Genomic DNA, 12337 nt, shown 5'->3' on the forward strand with positions numbered 1-12337 from the left:
AGTCTGATTGCTAAATGCAAAAATAGACAGGTCACCCTGCAGTTAATGAATATATGGATAGATGTTATGCCACCTGCTGTCTTTCAAAACAATTCAAAACTTTTTTAGTGCAAGACCTAAAATGGCAACGGGGGCATGACCCCTGTATTTTATTGTTATTATTTTAATGTGATTTTATATGTACATACATACATAAATTGTGTTTTCAGTGAAGACATACATGGCCATGCAGGTTCCCAGTCTACAACAATTTCTACACAAATTGTATAGTGACATTGATTACATTCTTCACAATGTGTGAGCATTCCATTATCATTTCCATTCTTGCTGTTCTGTTTTCATTTGTCTAGTTTTCCTATACCCTTACAGTCTCATTTTGGTTTTAAAGTAACCACTTGAAACTATATAGGTGTTCTTAAAAGGAGCACAGTACTATAATATATCTGGAGATATTCATCAATGCCTTAATCAATTTGTCCTTTAGCTACTAGGCGACTTCAAGGGTAAGTTTAGTTCAAGGTTTGATTCAAGGTGTCAGGGCAATACTTTCAGGGAGTCCTCCAAACTCAACCAGTTAAATAGATCTTTTTTATTTAAAGAAAATTAAAATTCTGTTTCACATTTTTCTTCTATAGTATCAAGAAAAATCTACTGTAGCCCTGATCAGAATGACTCATAGTGATAGCTAGCTACTATTTCGTTCTCCTGGTCTCCGAGTAGATGAGGTCCACGTGGACTACTTTGTCTTGTAGACTGATTTCTTCTTTGAGTCCTTTGATTTCCTGCTTTCTCTTTTCCTCTGAATGAGTAGAGACCAATAGTTGTATCTCAAGGGGTTCAAAGTCTCCACACACTAATCACCAAATGTAGGGCATAAGTGTATGAACTATCTTGACCAGGATGCCTCTATGATCCAAACCCTTCAGACCTAGATTCCCAATGTCATGAAGTGTTTTGTTAGATGGATCCCTTATTTTTTATGGTTAGTTGGACAATGTGTTGATTGGGTAGAACCAAGATAAGTAGGTGTGTAGAAATGAGTCTGAATACATCTTTGGAGTCAGATACTGGGTGAGGGGAGAGATTTCCCTAATAGAAAAGAGATGGAAGCAGCAACTCTGTGGGAGAGAGAGTGGGTTTGTACTCCCGCAAACAGTTACAGTCTCAGAAACCCACAAGGGTCACTCTGAGTCAGCAGTGACTCGATGGCAGTGAGCTTAGTTTGCTATTTTGGTTTGACCCATTTTTAAGTTGCTTTAGGTTTTTTTAAGTGAAGAGCAAATCCATGTGAATTAAGCATCTACTGAATACCTTCTGACTATAGACTAGTACACGGCTCTACTATCTGAATAGCCTTGCCATCATACAGAAGTGTATTGAAGAGTAGATTGTTACAGATGCAGATAGGTTAACATTTAACGCTTGATCATTGGGCCTCCCTTTTGATCTATTTTAATTTTATTTTAGTTTTTAATATTTTCTGCTTTATTTTTAATTGAGGTGATTTTTCCCTCTAAAATAATTTCATCCTGGCATAATCCAGACATCATACAATTCAATAGTTCGGTCATATCAAGCCAGTGTCATAAAATTGCTGCCACAATCATTTTCAAAACATTTTCTTCTTTCTTGAACTCCTTGATTTTGGCTCCCCATTAACCCTTCCCTCCCCTGATACACCCCCCAGGAAACCTTATACTATTACTGTCTCTATAGATTCACCCAACCTGAGTTCCATAAACCAAAAGAAAGAGACAGCGAGACATAACAGAGAGTCAAGAATGGTACCAACAAAAACAAAATAAAGTAGAAATAAGCTCCAGTCTGAAAATATTAAAAACCAGATCAGTTTCAACGTGTATTCAAAGGGAAATCAAATGGCAAGATTTTAGCCATTCACGTCAGATTTATTATTTTGATACACTATAATCATCTCTCCAATACACTCTGTCTGACAATTAGGTTATTCCCATCCCAAACTCATAGTCAGAGGGGAATCACCAGAGGCTTATTCTCTGTGTAAATATTGCAAATGTCTTTTGGACCCCCACTGTCACCCATAGCCTTCTACAAAACAAAATTTCACAATTTAAGCTCTGCTACCATTCCCTCATTCAGATTTGGATTATATAAAAATATTCATATAATTATATATATATTTATATAAATATAATGCACATTTATATATTTATGTAAATACATGGTATATATTTATATAATATATATAAGTATTTTCTGTTCCTTGGATCACAGATATTGGTGTGCTTTTCCTATGTGGGCTTAGTTGACATCTCACTTAGATGGCTGCTTGTTTGAAAACAAACCTTTAAGGTCCCAGTCGCTGAAAAAAGCTGATAGTGCCCAGTTATCAAAAGATAAAGTGTCTGGGGTCTTTAAGGTTTGAAGATAACAAGTAGCCACCTAGCTGAGAAGCAATAAAGCTCAATGGAAGAAACACACAAGCCTGTGTGATCACGGGGTGTCGATGGGATCAGGTATCAAGCATCAAAGAACAAAAAATTCATATCATTATGAATGAGGGGGAGTGCGAAGTGGAGACCCAAAGCCCATCTGTAGGCAACTAGACATCCCCTTACAGAAGGGTTGCGGGGAGGAGATGAGCCAGTCAGGGTTCAGGGTAGCAACAATGAAACGTACAACTCTTTAATTCCTACATGCTTCCCACCCCCGCCCCACTATCATGATCCCAATTCTATCTTTAAAATCCAGCTAGACCAGAGGATGTACACTGGTACAGATAAGACTGGAAACACAGGGAATCCAGGACAGATAAATCCCTCAGCACCAATAATGAGAGTAGCCATACCAGCAGGGGAAGGGGAAGGTGGGGGAGAAAGTGGGAACTGATCACAATGATCTACATATAACCCCTCCCTGGGGGATGGACAACAGAAAAGTGGGTGAAGGGAGACATCAGTCAGGGTAAGACATGAAAAAATAATAATGTATAAATTATCAAGGGTTTGTGAGGGGGTGGCGGGGAGGGAGGGGGAAATGTGGAGCTGATATCAAGGGCTCAAGTAGAAAGAAAATGTTTTGAGAATGATGATGGCAACAAATGTACAAATGTGCTTGACACAATGAATGGATGTATGGATTGTGATAAGAATTGTACGAGTCCCCAATAAAATGATTTTTAAAAATTCCAGTCACGATTTTTTTTCTGATAGTTGGGCACCATTCAATTTCTCCAGAACACTTTGCTATGGCATCCAAATTTCCTTATTTTCTTCATGAGGGCAAATATTGAGCAGGGCCAAGTCATAAGAACTAATTGTCCTTAGATTAGAGCTAGGATTTAGTGCAAGTTCCACATCCATTCTAGATCTGTTTTCTATCTGTCTGTGGTTCACCTTAGAGCCGCCTTTGTTATTCGATGGTACAGAACTTATTGGTCATCTCCATGGAGCATAGTGTCATTGATTTAGCCCACAGTAATGAATTTAAAACAGAAGATAAAGGAAGAGTAAACAAGTGTAGGCTGACTGTATACCGTAACCCATGGATTACTGACGTGCACAGATTAAGTCCTGACATGACTGGACACTATTTACACAAATAATGGGAGTCTGCCAGAATAACTCAAACCTCAGTAAATCACACAGGGCACTGAAGTAGTAAATAAATGTAAGTTCACCTGCTGACAGATCTATTTTCTTTCTACAACTACCCTCTGCTTCTTCACATACCTTGTAATTTTGGCCTCAAATTCTTGGATTACAGGTGTGTTTCAGATAGAGCCCAGTTCACCTAATGGAGTTTCTGCATCACATCCCCCTGGTATGTTGTGTGCCTCAAAGGGTGTCCCAGTATTCTATAGCCCATGGCCTGGTTCCCAAGGGGTGTATAGAAACTTGGACCAATGTATCCTTTTAGGAGCCTAGAACCAGGCATACTCTCCTCTTGGGGTCTGTAAAAGTATTGTCAGTCATCCCACCCCACGCCACCACCCCCTATTTCATCCAATGCAATATATCATTTGATTTTGTGACTGCTGCTTCCTTTTTTTTAAAACATTTTATTAGGGACTCATACAACTCTTATCACAATTCATACATACATCAATTGTATAAAGCACATCTGTACATTCTTCACCCTCATCATTTTCAAAGCATTTGCTTTCCACTTAAGCTCTTTGCATCAAGTCCTCTTTTTTCCCCTCCCTCCCCGATCCCCCCTCCTTCATGAGCCCTTGATAATTTATAAATTATTATTTTCGTCATATCTTGCCCTTTCCAGCGTCTCCCTTCACCCCCTTTTCTGTTGTCCATCCCCCAGGGAGGAGTTCATGTGTAGATCCTTGTAATCGGTTTCCTCTTTCCAACCCACTCACCCTCTACCCTCCCAGTATTGCCCCTCACACCCCTGGTCCTGAAGGTATCATCCACCCTGGATTCCCTGTGCCTCCAGCTCCTATCTGCACCAGTGTAAAACCTCTGCTCTATCCAGACTTGCAAGGTAGAATTCGGGTCATGGTAGTTGGGGGCGGCGGGGGGGAAGGAAGCATTTAGGAACTGGAGGAAAGCTGTATTCTTCATCGGTGCTACATCGCACCCTGACTGACTCATCTCCTCCCCTAGACCCCTCTGTGAGGGGATATTCAGTGGCCGACAAATGGGCTTTGGGTCTCCACTCTGCACTTCCCCCTTCATTCACTATGGTAAGATTTTTTTTTTCTGATGCCTTATACCTGATCCCTTCGACACCTCGTGATCGCACAGGCTGCTGTGCTTCTTCCATGTGGGCTTTGTTGCTTCTGAGCTAGATGGCCGCTTGTTCACCTTCAAGCCTTTAAGAACCCAGACACTATCTCTTTTGATAGCTGAGCACCATCAGCTTTCTTCGCCACATTTGCTTATGCACCCATTTGTCCTCGGCAATTGTATCATGGAGGTGTGCACCCAATGATATGATTTTTTGTTCTTTGATGCCTGATAACTGATCCCTTCGGAACCACGTGATCACACAGGCTGGTGTGTTCTTCCATGTGAGCTTTGTTGCTTCTGAGCTAGATGGCTGCTTGTTTATCTTCAAGCCTTTAAGACCCCAGACGCTATCTCTTTTGATAGCTGGGCACCATCAGCTTTCTTCACCACATTTGCTTGTTCACCCGCTTTGACTTCAGCGGTTGTGTCGGGAGGGTGAGCATCATAGAATACCAATTTTAATAGAAGTGTTCATTACTGAGTATAAACTTTCGCTTCCTATTTTACAGTAGTAGTTGCATGTAATGTTTATCCTTTTGTGACTGACTAATATCACTCTGCATAATATCTGCTAGGTGTTTTACAGGTTCATCATAGTTCTTTAAGTTTGTGTAACATCCCATTGTGTGTATGTACCATAGTCTGTTTATACCTTAATGGACATTTTGACTGTTTCCACCTTTTTGGCTATTGTAAATAATGTTGCTATGGACAGGAGTATGCATCTATATATATTTCTGTCAGGCCTTATTTCTCTATGATATGTTTGTAACTTAATATGGTATTTTTAGTTGCTGGATAATATGGTATTTTTATTTGCAATTTTAGGAGAGTGTTATATCATTTTCTACAGTGGTTGTGCTGTTTTGCAGCTCCACCAGTAGTGTACAGGGATTTCAATTTCTCCCCACTCATTATCAGGATTGATTGTTATTTGTTTTGTTGAATTTTGCCATTAATCCTGAGGTTAGATACTTCATTGTTGTTGTTTTAACTTTCAATTGTAAGTTGAGTGACGATTTACAGGGCAGATAATTCATTTTCTAGTCAACAATTTATACACATTCTCATTCATTGCAATCTCAATCCCCTCAATGTAACATCACCCATCCACCTTCTCTCTCTGTTTCCTGTCGCTGTTCCTCATTCCTTCCTAACTCTTCTGAACTTATTCCTTTTGTAAATGCCTCCCCTTTGATCCCAAATAGTCAATAATCCTAAGGTGTTTATTAATCGTTATTCATTAACACACATTAATCATATTATTATTTTTCTTATATGCCTGTCCATTGATTGGCTGAAAGCTGAGCCACAGAAGGAAGTTCAGGTCCATACCTGAAAGGTGACCAAGTGCAATAGACTTGTGTTCCACCAGTCTCTATCCAACTAACAAGTCTAGTCTCTTTCTGGATTTTGAGTTTTGTTTCACATCTTTCTCCCACTCTGTCCAGGACCTACTAATGAAATTCCTTTAAGAGCACTAGGTAGTGATAGCCAGGCACCATCTAGGCCTCTCTCAAATCTCTATATCTATGTGGATATATTTCCTCTCTTCCTCTGACAGCTGATCAGCCTATGTGTCTATAAATTCATCTACTTGTAGATCACCATGATTGCAGGATCTGGTAGATAACAGTATTTAATCTCTGTTGTCTTTAACTCTTGCATGCCTCCTAGTCTCCCCTCTCATCTTCATCATTCTTTGCCAACCCTCCTCTTATTGTATACCAACCCCCTACCTTTACTCAAATTCTTGAAATAGATTTGACTTCATCTCCATTGGGAAGTTCTACAAGCACACTATCCCTTCTTTTGACTTTGTTACAGTCTGCATTACAAATTGATATTTCTTATTTTGTATTTTCTCTCTTGCAGGTTTGTATTACTGTGGATATTTTTGTATCTAATGTTGACTTCTAGGTGGCAATGTCATGTTAATTTCAAGTTATCAACTAGGTTTTTTAGCTGAAGACCTCTCTTTAGTATTTCTTTCAAGGTTTGTCTGATTTTTTAAATTTCTTTTAACTTCAGTTTATCTGGAAATGTCCTAATTTTGCCATTGTAGTTGTAGAAAAAATTTGCTGGGTATATGAGTTGGAATTAACTTGATGGCAGTGGGGATATGATTCTTGGTTGGCCTTGGATTGGTAATCCCATTACCTTCTTGCCTGCATGGTTTCTACTGAGAAATCAGAACTTATTGTTGCTCCTTTGATGACACCTTTGGTATTTCCTGAGCTACTCTCAGGATTGTTACCTTTTCTTTGTTTTTGCAAAGTTTGATTATGAAATATCTTGGTAGTTTTCTCTTGGGGCCTTTCTGCATTTTGAATGCATATCTTCTCATATCAACTTCTACTCAACAGAGAATTTGTAAATCTAAGGATACTTGGTTGGGGGGGGGGGGCTATCCCAGGCTGCTGTCTTGATCAAAAGGTACTTACAGAACTTCCAGATAGCTGTTGCTGCACCAGGTCAACTGATAATATGCCTGTCTGTCTCTGGCTGCTTTTGTTCAGTTTCTTTACCTACTCAGCATCCAGTCCATTTTTCTGTTCTTGGTTCTGAAGTATAGTTTTCCAGGATTATCATCCTTATCTGTTTAATTTGGTCTCTCATGTTTCTCTTGTAGAGGGTTTGTGTATCGTGTCTATCTAGATCTCTGTCTTGCAAGAAGCCATCCACTTTGTGTTTGAAATAAATATTTGCTGATACTTTACACATACATTAATAGGTATTGCTCCTCCAATTCTCTTTGTATTTATGATTTTAAAACTTTTATGTTAAGATCCTTATGATTTTGTTATAGTCACATGGTCAATTCTCCACCTTCTTTTCATGAAGCCCAATGAAATTGTATCTTATAAAAACTTTGATTGTTGAGGGATGGCGGGTGAGGGAGGGAGGGGGAAGAAATGGGGAGCTGATATCAGGGGCACAAGTGGGAAGAGAATGCTTAGGAAATGATGATAGCAGCTTATGTGCAAATGCACTTGACACATGGATTGTGATAAGAGATGTAAGAGCCTCCAATAAATGTATTTTTTTAAGTTTTGATTGTTTTCTTGGTTAGTTTATCAATGATATTTTCCCTTCCATTTAAAATACTTAGGAATTTTTTGTTTGTTTTGAATAACAGAAGTGTCTGTTAGAAAACTGGTAGAAAAAAATTTTTAATTTGATTGGAAATTTGTTATTTTGTTTTTTAGCTTGCTAGTTTGAAATAGATTTTTTCCCTTTTTGTAAGATGTAACTGATAAAAATACAGAATTTTCCTTCTTGTGTGCTAACCAAATAAAATATTAATTTTATTCTGATCACATAATCTGAGAACCTAGACTATATGAAGAAGAATGCAGCATCAGTATTGAAAGAAAACTCATTAAGAGCCTATGATGTGCAGACGACAGAAGCTGGCTTGCTGAAAATAAAGGGGACTTGAAACACATACTGATAAAGAACATAGACTACAGCCTTCAGTATGGATTATACTTCAACGTAAAACAATCCTCACAAATAGACAATAAGCAACAATATGATAACCAGGGAAAAGATTGAAGTTATCAATGATTTCATTTTACTTAGATTCATATGGATCAATGCCCATGGAAGCAGCAATCAAGAAGTCAGGCAATATATTGCATTGGGCAAATCTGCTGTACAAGATATATTTAAGGTGTAAAAGAAAGAAGATGTCACGTTGAAGACAGAGTTCAAAAATGAATAAGGAGTAATAGATGCCTTTGAGCTATGGTGTTGTCAAAGAATGTTGAATAAAATTATGGACTGCCCAACAAACAAATCTGTTTTGAAGAAATACAGACTTTTCTGATCAGAGAGAGGTGAGAGTTCACCTCACATATTTCACACAGGTTTTTAGGAGTCCCTGGAGAAGGACCATCATGTTTGGTCAAGTAGAGGCTTTGCTCAAAAGAGAAAGAGCTAGATTGACACAGTAGCTGCAACAATGGTCTCAGACATAGGAATGATTGAGAGAATGGGGTAGGACCATAAGTTTGCTGTGAGTTTGAATCTATGTGACACACCTAACAATAAAAAAAACTTTTATATCTATACGTGTTTTTAAGAATTAGCATGTGTCCCTCAGTTAGATTTGATATCTGCTGGGTTTCCTTATATATCAACATCTATTATGTTTCTTTTATTTCCTATTGTGTTTTTCCTAAGAAATATTATTTCTATTGCATTTCTTATGGGACTTTTACTGCCACCATTTTCCAAGTATCTTAAAATTACAAAACTTTTGCTGGGTAGAAATATCTCTCCAAATTTCTAGATTAGTGATCAGCCAGAATAAGTGATTTTATAATACTTTCATTTTCACCTTGTTCTTTTTCTGTTAAGACTGTCATATGCTTAGACACTTAATTTAATGCCTTCCTGAGATAGAAGTGAACCTGGGGTCTGGAGCTATATTTTATCCACAGGTACACTGCTTTTAGTGTTCATGTTTCATTCATAAAGATAATGTGAAAGCAAAGTGGGGTTTTTTGGTCCTGTTGCCAATTTAACTTCTTTAATTAAAAATGAGAGCTATAAGGTAATAGTGCCATGGGTAAAGTTCTTTAGGTCATCAGAAGTGGAGAAACAGGTTTGAAATTGAAACTGCTAGCTTGGTGGTGACTATAGTAGAATGTTGAGAGTTTTCACACTTCATTTAATGTAAAATAAATACCAGTGCCTTAAACTCTTTCAGCATTACTTTATCTTTTTTTTTAAGGTATAAAACTATAGAAGGCATGACTATGAGAGAAGCAATGATGAAAGCTAAGGGTACTATGGGAAGGTGGGTGTTTGAAAGATTAAAGCATGAAGACTCTGGGCTTTAAACTCTAGCAAAAAGGTGTATTTCTTTTCATAAATGAGGTCAGGCACAGCAGATTGCCTCCCCACTTTTACCAGCATCCTGATGTTGGCAAGGTCTGAAACAAGCCTTCAGTCTGGAATGGGCTGAACCCTATTGTAACCAGTTCCAGAGAGAGCTCTTGACTTAAGGTCTTTATGCTAGCTAGGGTGGCTCTAGGGGTTTTTTTTCCCCCTTTGATTAAAAGAGTATTCAGAAAAGCATATTTTATAGGGATTCTTAATACTTCTCTTCAGTTTTTTATTATATCAGGAAGTATACTTTTGGAATGGAACAATAACTGCTCATTCATGAAGACTTCTGCCTAATTGGATTCATGTTTCGATCAGGCCTGTGTAGTCCACCCTGAAGGATTTCTAACATTTTGTAGAATTATTTTCTTTTCCCCCAGAAAAATCCAAATGCCATACCAGATATGTCATGTTATACCATATTAATAGATTTTTCTAATACCAATAAATGTTACATCTACAAAGGGTGGGGGGAAATCCTTGACATAGGACTCACAGTTTGAGTGTAAATGGTACAAATAAATTTCATGGTAATTACTCTCCTTAAAATTTAAAGTGTTAAAGGAGGCAAAGGATCTTTTCAGCCAAATATTATGTCTTCCAACAAGCACTCAAAGCTAACATTTAGTGAAACAAACCCAAATGGGGTGTAATTGTGAAAACTTACCAAGCACCTCCCTGCTTCCCCTCCTTAAAGACCACAATTTGGTCTTTCATGATATACGTGTCCAAAATTACAGAGTTTCACAATACTAACACTTGCAGAAGTCTAGGTTTTTAGACAGATGAAAATGGCTGACAGAGAGGGCCCTTTGAGAGCATCTGCTAGAGTAGGACCCACAGTCCACTGGACTTCAGAGCCCAGCAAGGGGAGGACCCCACTGCTCAGACTGCCTTGTGTGAAAGGACGCGCTGTTATCCACACCAGCATACAGCAGGGCAAGGCTGCGCTCAAGTAGGACACAGCCTGCAACCCTCGCATGGGTATCTGGATACTTATTGTCAGCCTTCCCAAGATGTCTCACACTTTTGCTATATTATGCCATAGGTTGATCTAGTAGGGATTCTTGTAAAATTCTCCTTCCTTAGCCACTTTCCAGGGATGACTAGAAAATAATATTCAGCCATTTCATCTGAAATGTCTGAAGAGGACATGGATGTCCTGCTATGACCTACTTTTATGTCCTACTTAAATTTGCAGATTTGTCTTTGGCCTGTTGTTTTTCTTCATTTTCCTGTGTGAGTTACTAGTACTTTCCTATTTGTAGGAGGTTATCATAAATATCTGAATTAATCGTCTTGGATACATCCAAATTTAGGGCAGCCGTTTTTCGACAAGAAAAAGGAGTGAAGTGGCTCTCTTCCCTAAGCAAACCTTGGTTCGCTGGGTTGCTAAGTTTTTGTTTCTGTGTTTCAAACAGCTCCAGAGATTCTGTTTATGAAATAAAATATATACTTTTGCAAAATTTTAAGAAAATCTACGCTAGAAAAGCATAAGCAGAAACTGTATTTTCATAATTTCACTTCCTGAAGATATTCTCATTTCTTGTTTGATGTAAGTCTTTTGGTCCTTATCAGAGAGCTACAGAAAAGGCCTATGTTAGGGAACTTGTGTGGTGCAAAAAGGATACATGCTTGATGACTCGCTGACATGTTGTGGGTTTTTTCATGTTGTTCTCTTTTTTTTTCACCCCTTCCCTCTCCCCGACCATCCCTCTGCCCTCATGATATTGCTACTCCCACTACTGTTCCTGAGGGTTTTCTCTGTCCTGAATTCCATGTGTCAAGAGTTCTATCTGTACCAATGTGTGTTCTTCGGTCTAACCAGATTTGAAAGGTAGAACTGGGTCATGGTAGTAGAGGGGAGGAAGCATTCAGGAACTACAGGAATGATGTGTGATTCTTCAGTGCTATACTACCCATGTTGTTCTCTATATGAAGTCCAGAATGGGCCAATCTATAGCGACAGGAACTGCTTTCATGATTCCTTGAGGGTATGGCAGGGGAGGTTGGGGGATGATAGGGAGTGAATAACAATGAGTACAAGATGGAAGGAAGTGTTGTAAAATAGACTTTGCTGATGATTATACAATATTCTTGAGAGGATTAGGCTATTGAATTATATGATTGAACTATTGACTTATATGCCAGTAAAACTTAAAACAAACAAACAAATCCACTCAGAAGCACCTTTAAAGAACAGCCTGGCGTGGTTCTAAAAAGGCCACAGCATTGAGAACCCCATGGAGCATTTCTATTCTGCCAGGGTGCCTTAAGTCAGTGGAAATGACAATGTGTGTGTATTTGTGTGTGTCTGTGTGTGTGCACGCGTGTGTGCTACAGAATTAGGATCGATCCAAATCCTTTTCCCCTCCCACCCCAGCAATACCATGCTAACTTAGCCCTCTTTTAATTTTATAAGAGCCATCTCATTTTCCAGCATCAACTAGTATCCACCAGCCTTCCTGCCTTTGCTCACACCCTAGCTTTCCTTCCATGTGAACAATTCTCATTTATGCACAACATCCCAGTTCTTCAATTCAGGATTTTGCTATTAAAACCATCCCTTCCTTGTCTCATTCATTAATCTCTCTCTCTCTCTCTCTCTCTCTCTCTCTCTCTCTCTCTCTCTCTCTCTCTCTCTCTCTCTCTCTTATTTCATTTCCAGAACCATTAAGCAGCCCTGTACTTTGTCTTATATCTTTCAGCTACAA

This window comes from Tenrec ecaudatus, chromosome 18, assembly GCF_050624435.1.
Source record: "Tenrec ecaudatus isolate mTenEca1 chromosome 18, mTenEca1.hap1, whole genome shotgun sequence".
Classification (NCBI taxonomy): Eukaryota; Metazoa; Chordata; class Mammalia; order Afrosoricida; family Tenrecidae; genus Tenrec; species Tenrec ecaudatus.